A 10169-nucleotide genomic window follows, 5' to 3' on the forward strand; every position below is an offset into this window, starting at 1 on the left:
AGTGAATCCAGCCCCACAGCAAACGAAGAGCAAAGCCAGCGTTCAGATCTGGCAGGTTGACCTCGGACTCAGGCTCCATCCCGCCAGGGATGCTGCCGGGCCCCAGGGTCTGGGTGCCAGTCCTGTCTCCACTGCAGTCGAGCTGTGGGGCCTTGAGAAAGTTGCTAAGCCTCCGTCTATTCATCTGCAAAATGAGGGGGTTCGACAGCACAAGTGGGGTGCCTCCCGGGCTGCCGCAGGAACAGGACAGATGGAGTTCTGAGGAAGACGGGCATAAAGAGGAGGGGGAGAAAACACTTAGCAAACCACCTGTAGCCTACAATTTGTGGGGGTTTCTGACCACCCACCGTACGTCCCCCTCCTTCTGGACACAGCACCCTGATTTTACCTTGGGGGAACTGATTCTCCTCAGCTTTCCACCTGTGAGCCGATCCCAGCACCCACCCTCAGGGCTCCCAGGCCTCAGTACTGGTTTGTGGGCTGATGACAACGGGCCCCCAAATTTGTTCAAAGTGTTGGGGGGGAAAGAAGCTCTCTCTTTCTGAGGGGAGGGGAAATTGAACATAGAGTCGCTGGAATGTTCTTTTTTTTTTTTTTTAAATATTTTTATTTATTTCTAGGAGAGAGAGAGACAGCGTGAGCAGGGGAGGGTCAGAGAGAGAGGGAGTCACAGACTGAAACAGGCTCCAGGCTCTGAGCTGGCAGTCAGCACGAGCCCGACACGGGGCTCGAACCCACGAACCTCGAGATCATGACCTAAGCGAAAGTCGGATGCTTAGCCGACTAAGCCACCCAGGCGCCCCATCGCTGGAATGTTCTGAGCATGATGCCAGATCAGGGGAGGAACCAGGTCCGGGTGACTCTGGGCGATCAGGCTGCACCTGAAGATGGATCTTTTCCGTTTCTGGAGCTTGTAAGACCCCTTGTTTGTTCCAACGGTTCCAGGTTTCTGTCATTTGTAACCAGAGGCTCCCAAATCTCAGGTTCCCAGTCGTGCCCATTTCCAAGCGTCCTTCTAGCTGGGAAGTGGTGTGATTTCAGAGCCAGAAAATCTGCAGTGCCTGCATCTGCCTGCAATGCATACGTGTGTGAGTTCCCAGGCACGCACGGACACGTGTCCTTTCCACACAGGGTTCCCCCCAGCACGTCTGGCAAGAGATCATGAAGCCTGCACTTCTAGATAGCTCGCTTAGGAGGCCCCTGGTCGTCTGGGGTCCAGACCAAGCCTCACCAAACTCTTCCTAGAGTCTTCGAGATAATACCCCGGAGCCTCTGTGCCTAGCTCCCCCTTTTTTTTAAGTTCATGGAAAAAAATTTTTTTTAAATGTTTTTATGTTTATTTATTTTTGAGGGTGGGGAGGGGCACAGAGAGAGAGAGACACAGAATCTGAAGGGGGCTCCAGGCTCTGAGCTGTCAGCACAGAACCCAACTTGGGGCTCAAACTCCTGAACCACGACATCATTCCTTGGGCCAAAGTTGGATGCTTAAACGACTGAGTGACCCAGGCACCTCCAACCTCCCCTTTTTTTTTTTAAGTTAAGCTCTACACCCAACATGAGGCTTGAACTCACGACCCTGAAATCAAGAGTCACATGCTCTACCAACTGAGCCAGCCAAGCACCCTTGAGTCTAGCTCCTTTATGCCTCTGAAGATGGTGGGCGCCCCCTTTTCTTCTTCAGGGCAAGCACTTACAGAGCTCCTTCAGGAGTTCCTAACATAACCCAGTTTTTAGCATCTTCACTATTGTACAGTCCGCAGCCATTCAACGAGTACTTACTGAGCACTTAATACGTGCCAGGCCCAGGCGAGAGCTAGGGATACAAAACAAATAAGCAGACACAACCCCTGTCCACACACAGCTCACAGTCCAGAGGTATGCATGATGAATTATAGCACTAAATAATCGACACAGCCATTCAGCCCTTAGATACTGCCATGTGGCCGCTAGTCCAAGGGACTACTCTCCTCAGGGACACTGCAGTGTCACGTAACTTCTCTGTTCTCTTCCATTCTTCCTCGCCAGAGTCTCTGTCCCCCCTGGTGGTCAGGGTGGTTTTCCAAAAATACGAAGTCCTTGAAAATGTAAACCAGCCCATTCTGTGGCCCCCATGACACTGAGCATAAATCTGCATGATCTGACCACAATGACCACACTGCTGACTCCCTTGCTCCCTTCCCAGCCCCTGGAGGCTGTCTTGCTGGGATGCACAGGCTCTCTCAGGGCCTTTGCACTGGTTATGTCTTCAGCCCAGGCCCTCTCTTGGCCCAGCATCCATAGGCTCCTTCCTTCATCTCACCAGGTCTCTGATTAATGTCATTTCCTCCTAAGGCTTCCTTAAGCACCTTATCCCAAACTCCCTCCCACGCCCCCCCCCCCCCCCCCCCCCCCCCCCCCCCCCCCCGTGCCCCCACCTCCCTGGTCCTCATCAGCCCTGCCATTGCCTTCTGGTCCATGACTCAGCCCCCTCTCCACTACTGCAGGGGTGTGAGCTCCATGAGAACAGGTGGTGTGAGATGATGTCAAAGGGGCAGGCAGGGGCCCCACTGACATAAGGCCTTGAAAGCCTTGTTACAAATGGGGCCTCTAAGGGGTGCTTGGGTGGCTCAGTCGGTTGAGCATCCGACTTCGGCTCAGGTCATGATCTCACGGTTTGTGGGTTCGAGTCCCGCGTCAAGCTCTGTGCTGACAGCCAGCTCAGAGCCTGGAGCCTGTTTCAGATTCTGTGTCTCCCTCTCTCTGTGACCTTCCCCTGCTCACACTGTCCTGTCTGTCTGTCTGTCTGTCTCTCTCTCTCTCTGGGAAAAAAAAACAAAAACAAAAAAACATTTAAAAAATTTAATAAAAAGAAAATCAGGCCTCTAGGGGCACCTGGCTGGCTCAGTCGGAAGAACATGCTGTGACTTTTGATCTCAGGGTTGTGAGTTTGAACCCCATATTGGGTATACAGATTACTTAAAAAAATCTGGGGCACCTGAGTGGCTCAGTTGGTTAAGTGTCTGATTTTGGCTCGGGTCATGATCTCACAGTTCATGAGTTTGAGCCCCACATCGGGCTCTGTGCTGTCAGCACAGAGGGGGACATCCCCTCTCTCTCTGCCTTTCCCCTGCTTGCACAAGCACGCGTGCACATACACACTCTCTCTCTCAAAATTAAACAAACGTTTAAAAAATAAAATAAAATCTTAAAAGGAAAAAATTAGGTCTTTACTGACAGAGTTGTGAGAAGCCTGAAGGATTTTAACCAATCAGAGTGATATGATCAGATTATGTTCCCTAACATCACCTGCCTGCAGCATGCAGCCCGAAGACAAGTAGCTAGAGGGGCGCCTGGGTGGCTCAGTCGGTTAAGCGTCCGACTTCGACTCAGTCATGATCTCACCGTTCGTGAGCTTGAGCCCCACATCGGGCTCTGTGCTAACAGCTCAGAGCCTGGAGCCTGCTTCAGATTCTGTCTCCCCTTCCCCTGCTCATGCTCTGTCTCTCTGTGTCTCTCAACAATAAATAAATGTTAAAACAAATTTAAAAAAAAAGAAGAAGCTAGAGCACCATCAGGAGGCTACTACAACGGTCTAAGCAAGAGATGTGGGCCCCTGGTTTGGGATGGTAGAAGCAGGGGAAATGAGGAGCTGGGGATGAATTTAGGCATCGTGGTGGTGATGGACTGGATCGGTAGAAGATGACTGGAGAGGATGACACAGTGGGTGCTTAGCAGAGAGGGAAGCAGGCCCTTCATGTCCCAGATTTGAACGCTTCTATTAATGTGGCCAAAGATTATAGATGACGTTTTGGTGGGGGGTGAGGGTTGTTGTTTTTGGAAGGCACATCAAACTTTCTGACTCACTGTGCCTACAGGCAAATGCTTTCTCATCATAATAACCCTTACAGGACAAGAAGTCTCTCCTGTGAGGGCGCTGGATGGGTCCCAGGGCCGCGGGGGGGCTGCCAGATCACAGCCTGGGGAAAGATGATAGGACATCACCCATCACCTGTTGGCTGAGGCCACAGAACCACAGGGGGCGCGGGGGACTTCATTTCAAGAATGAAAGCAGTCATGGGCAAGAGACACCCATGCTCTCCTTCCTCTAGACTAGTGAATTTTTTTTTTAATTTTATTTATTTATTTATTTATTTATTTATTAAATATTTTTATTTCTAGGAGAAAGAGAGAGAGACAGCGTGAGCAGGGGAGGGTCAGGGAGAGAGGGAGACACAGACTCCGAAATAGGCTCCAGGCTCTGAGCTGGCAGTCAGCACAGAGCCCGACGCGGGGCTCGAACCCACGAACCGCGAGATCATGACCTAAGCGAAAGTCAGACGCTTAACCGACTAAGCCACCCAGAAGCCCCTAGGCTAGTGAATTTTTGAGAGAAAAGAGAAATAGCAGGAGAGATGTCACCACACTATACTACCTAGATCTCTGCTTCTAGAGGCTTCCATGACCACTACCCATGTTCTGCCGGACTGCCAAAGCTGTGCATGATTCCAGACACCAGAGAAGGAATCCACTGAGGTGGAGGTTCCAGAGGCTGGCATCCGGAGGATGTAGGTTGAACACAGGCCACATCTGAGCAAGGATACCGTCCTTCGACAGAAATCAAAGGCCACCCAGACGCATTTCTCGGGCTTTCCCTGTTACCTGTGTCGGTGGTGCCATTATAAATGACCATCGCGGGCTGCACAACAATGTGACGGCACTGAATGCCAGAGAATTGGACACTTAAAAATGGCTTAAATGGGGGACATCTGGGTGGCTCAGTCGGTTGAGTGCTGACTCCTGATTCTGGCTCAGGTCATGATCCCAGTGTCATGGGATCAAGCTCCATATCAGGCTCTGTGCTCGGCATGGAGCCTGCTTGGGATTCTCTCTTTCTCCCTCTGCTCCTCTGCCCCTCTTCCCTGATGATGATCTCTCTCTCTCTCTCTCAAAAAAAGTTTAAGTGGTAAATTTTGTGTTTTAAATAACACAAAGTATATTATAATATAACATAATATAATAATACATAATAATAATATAATATATAATAGTATAATATAATATAACAAAGTATATAATAACAAAGTATATAATTTAAAAGAACCTTATAGTCCATTGCAATAATCCACTACCTCACGCTGTCATCTCTCCCACAAAATGCCTGTTAGCTGGCTGTCTTCCGGCCTATGGTTGGACACACCACCCCCACCAGACAAGTCACTACCATGCTTGGTGAACTCCATCTTTTGTATCTCTATTAGAAAGTTCTTAGAATCCACTGGGTGATATCAAATAGGCTAATTTTTTTAAAGTCATCATGGAGCTTTTGGAACCCACCACAGGTGCTCTTCTGAGTCAGAATCTTTCCAGAGCTGGGCCTTCCTGCCTATCACACCGTGTTCGGTCCTGCCTGCTAAAGTCACTTTGAGTTGCATCTCCAGGAAATGAGAGGGTGCCCCCACCTTGTCTCACACTCACCCTCCATCCTTGACAATGGAGGCACTCCTTCCTTCACGACGGTGCTCATGGGAGCAAGGCTTTGGATTCAGAAAGAGCCAACCTATATGGGATTTGGATGTCTGACCTTGGCCAATTAGTACCTTGCTCAGGGTAACCAACCGAGTCAAAGATTCAATTCAATTCAGCAAACATTTATCGAGCATCTCAGTGCCAACTGATTCCTGTCTGTTCTAGAAGTGCAGTGAAGCTCAGCCTTGTCTCCAGATTAGAGTTATTTGTATTTCAAGGCAAAGGGTAGGTTTTAAGTACCTGTAAGAGGCAGTAATGGATGCCTTGGGGAGTGGTGGCCATGGGCTGGGGCCGAGGGAAAGGAGCTGAGAAATGGCCCGTAGGTCAGGGCAGCAGGACCTGGCTGCAGACAGGGAAGGCAGGTAGACTGAAAAGCCAGATAAAGCCTGGGGATTTGTTTTTTTCTAAACCTCCCCACCTCCTTTTTAATCAAAAAAATAATGTACGCACACAGTAAAAAAAAAATTTTTTTTCAAAGAGCACAAAAGGGTATACAATAAAAAATAAGTCTCCTTTCTTCTCCCAGACCTCCAGTCCCTCGTACCTTTCTTCAGAGGCATCCTACTGTTAACAGTTTCTTTTGTGTCTTTCCAGAAAATTTCTATCACGTACAAGTATATCTTTCTTTTTACAACCAAATGGTAGTGCAGTGTATTACCACTGCTTTTTCACTTAGCAATACATGTTGGCACCCATCCCATAGCAGCGCACACAAAGTCATCCATTCCTCGGAGCACGGCATCCCGTTGTGCGGGGTGTACTGTAATCTACCCAATCGCTCCCATACTGATGGACACTTAGGTTGTTTCCAGTTTCTGCTATTGCAGTCAATAACATGCACGCTCCTGTATGTGGGTTTCTGCCCACAGGTGCCAGAGTATCCGGAACCTAAACTCCTGGATGTGGAACTGCTGTATATAGACAGCTGTGCCTGGCATTGCGGTTGAGAAGTCCTGTTGGAGCTGGGTCCCCCCAGGAGACAAGATGGTGTGTCACAGAGCCTCTGGCCACCCTCCTTCTGGTACCCACAAGCCCCTCCCCGACTTGCGGCCACGGCATCCAGGGAAAGATTCCCTCTCTGGATTCTGAGAGAACCAACCTGTGTGGCTGGGGACCCAGTGGGAACTAAGAGGGGCCAAGAGTGTGTAAAGGGATCAAAGCTTAATGGTAAGGCATTTGCCACAATGTTCCATCAGGATGAGTTACTATTGGTACCATTATTATTATTATTAAATTAACGTTTTGTCATCATCATCATCATCGTCATCCTCCAAGAAGGAGCCCTGTCTTGTCAGTGGGCAGCTAAGCTCCCAGAGTTGGTCTGTTCAACAGTCCAGTTGATTCGAAGGCACCAAACCGGGACCTGCCCAGGATCTGGGGCTGGGTGAGAGCTGAGACAGGCCGTCCCCACTCATCACTGCTTGGCATCCGGAACTCCTAGGCCTTCGCCAGTACCTAATAAACACCATACTTCATCCCTTGCCATTGTCACCCACGCATCCCCTGATGCCTGCTGACGTCTGCCATGGCACATAGTCAGCATTTCGCCTTGGCACGCGGCTCCTTTATGACCTGCTTTCTTTTTTAAGGGGTGAATCCAGCCCAAATGATGCTGCTGTGACACAATGAAACTAAATGTGTGTGTTATTGAGGGCAAGGAGGAGTGGGGTAGGTACACCGGAACTCTATACACCCCAAAAAAGAATCAGCCTTGAGTGTGGGGCCAATCAGACCTGGGCTCAAATCCCAGTTCTGCCACTTACAAGCCCTGTGGCCCTGGGAAGGTGTTCAACTTCCTTGAGCCTTCATTTCTTCACCTGTGAAATGGGCTAAGGGCTTGTTCTAATAGGATTACTGGGAAGAGTAAGCAAGACAATGGATTATTTATGAATTTTTTTATAGACTGGCCTTATTCCAAAAATGATTTCAGGCAGTTGAGATAATGTATGTAAAGTGTCTGGCACATAGTAGCGGCTCAATAAGGCATCAGTTCCCTTCCCCTGAGCTTCTAGCAAAGTGGTCACTTTCAGATCCAGCCCTCCCCCCCCCCATTTCAGGGGGCTGCCATCACTGGAAACACTTCCGGAACTTCCTTGTGAGAAAACTAGCTAAAACCTTGAGTCCCATCTTGTTTTCAACCTTAAAAAGAATCCCAACAACAAAACAAACCACATTCTGCAAATTGCTCATTCCTTTTATTCACAACACACAGCTTCAAATTACTTTTGGCCTTTTCCAAAAAAATCAAACCGACCCTCAAAGGTCAAGAATTCGCCACCACCAAGGCTATTAGGAGGAAAATGCTGTGAGATCTGAAGCAATTTCCCAGGAAGGACTCATCGACTGTTTTGCGCTGGTGCAGCAGTACTGGGGGAAGAGGTCTACCAGAAGGCCACCTGGCCCCAGGCCCCACCCTGGCTCACATTTCCCGGTCTCTGGGGTAAAAGCAGATGTCGCTGCCACTGAAGTCGGGGCTCGGTGGCAGTCAGAAACATGGCGTGAGGGGAAGGCATTGAGAGGGAAGCGGTGCGCAGGAGTTTGAGGGCACGAGTGGCCTCCCCCCCATCCCTAAGGGGATACTGATAAAGGAGCCAGGAACTCTGGGCTGGAGAAGGGATACTTCCAGGAACGGGGCACAGCATCTCCCTGATGCCCACACCCACTCTGTTACAACAGCCCCACCAGCTCTTACAGCCAGAGACCTGCTTGGCCCCTCCTAGGGCAGAAGCAGGGCAAACATCGCCTGTGTTCCTAGCGTCCCCGGCCTCGTCCCCCCCATAGTCTCAGGCTAGAAAATGTCAAAGGACCCGCTGCATCCTCTTGCTGTCGCTCATAGACTCCCAAACCCACAACTGGGAAAAAGCCCCCGCCCCTGGCTAATCGCGAAGAAGACTGCAGGCAGCGCAGCCGAGTGAAAAGCCTAGACTCCAGAGCAGCCAGGTCTATGTGCAGATCGTTCAAGTGGCACAAGTAGGGTCTGCTGCCTCCACCTCCAAGCCTGTTTTCTTATCTAGGAAAGGGGATGATACCGACTCGGGTTGGGGGTGGGCGTCAGGAAGGGGCTTATAAAGATTAAAAGAGGGGCGCCTGGGTGGCTCAGTCAGTTAAGCGTCTGGGACTCTTGGTTTCAGCTCAGGTCATGGTCTCACGGTTCGTGGGTTGGAGCCCCACTTTGGACTCTGTGCTGACAGTGTGGAACCTGCTTGGGCTTCTCTCTCTCTGCTCCTTCCCCCCACTCTCTCTCAAGGTAAATAAGTAAACTTAAAAAAAAAAAAAGATTAAATGAGATGATGCAGCCCCTTCACACGTGGCAGCAAATACTCACAGGCCCCTGGGGGCCGGCCCGGTACCCGCAGTGCACGGCTCCTCGCTCTCACAGGAAGCCTGGGCCCGTGCCCCCAGCTGACAGGGAGGAAACGAGCCACGGATGCCCCAGCGACCCACTGGGCTCTGGGAAAGGAGGGCAGGGGAGGGCATGGACTGGCTCTGTGAGAACAAGACCTTTGGCCTTCCCCAGCTCACCTCCTGCTAGGCTCCTCCCAGACACGAGGGGGCTCAACTCTTGCTGTCAATAGAAGCACATTGGCCAGAAAGCAGGAGAGCCCAATGGTTATGCCTTGTACTCAGCACTGATAAAAACACCCAGGCACCTGCACCATCCCTCTTAGATGGTTTGCTGCAAGATCTATAGTCAGTTAAAGATAAACAAGTCCTTATCCTCTTGCTAATTGGTTCAAATCGATTGACCTTATAAGTGGGTCTAATGTAAAACGGGTGGCCCGTATGCCGAGCAACCTGGGCACTTAACTAGCTGTCGCTCAAGCAACCGAACAAGGCACATTAACCCAAATTTCTCAGAACACCTTCCCCTGATAGGCTGCAGAGTCAGCGTTTCACCCATTGGGCTAAAGCATCTGCTGGGCCAACAGGCCTGCTTAAAGGCATCGGATCCCATTAGGCGGGTGGTGATAACACCAGTGTAGACTCCTGGGGGAAGCAGAGGGAGCTTCTGTGGCCCTGCCCTGCCCTGCCCTGGTTCAGGCCATCTGGCAGGAGAAGGAGCTGACTGCGTCCCAAGTGCTGGCAGAAGAGATGCAGGAGAGCGTTCTATGATCTGGCTTACATTGTCTTTTGATCTGTTTCCTCGCTCGCCCTTTTCCCAGGAAAGCTCGGCTCTATCTCACTGAGCCCATCTCTGGGGCTGGGTCACTGCTGCTTTCCAGGTGGCAGCTGATGTTCAGCCTTTTGCTGCTGCCAGTGTCTGAAAGGGTCTGGAAGCTGGTAAAGACAACACACGCCAGGAGATGGCCTAAAAGTCTTGTCCAGCGTGGGGGTGGACAGCAGCCCTCCCAACCGGCCCTCACTCTCCAGTGCCGCCCTGCGGAGGGCTAGCTCCTGGCCAGGAGTGCCTCTCTCAGGCCAGCCACCCCGAACTTTTCTCTGCTCTATTAATAAACCTCAGCTGAGATTCTTCTGAGGCCCCTCCTTGGGGTTTGATCCTCACCGCTTGGCCTTATCAGCCTTGCTTTTCACAAGCACTTAAATTCATGAGGAAAGGGAAAAAGTGAAATCAGATAGAAATGCAGGTCTGTTTGCTGTTTTATCCAATGAAATGGTTCTGGGTAAACAGCAGCCGCCTTTGATGAAATCCCAGCAGGCTTAAA

The 10169-nt window shown here is 50.6% G+C and overlaps 1 non-coding gene across 1 annotated transcript; it reads right to left on the minus strand.

The window, feature by feature from the left end:
- Window positions 1–1547: 1547 nt before the first annotated feature.
- TRNAK-CUU lies at window positions 1548–1620 on the minus strand. The gene has a single exon. It is a non-coding gene; the product is annotated as a tRNA-Lys (tRNA).
- Window positions 1621–10169: the final 8549 nt, after the last annotated feature.

The sequence above is a fragment of the Hyaena hyaena genome, unplaced genomic scaffold (genome assembly GCF_003009895.1).
Source record: "Hyaena hyaena isolate Hyena2069 unplaced genomic scaffold, ASM300989v1 scaffold_10, whole genome shotgun sequence".
NCBI classification, from domain to species: Eukaryota; Metazoa; Chordata; class Mammalia; order Carnivora; family Hyaenidae; genus Hyaena; species Hyaena hyaena.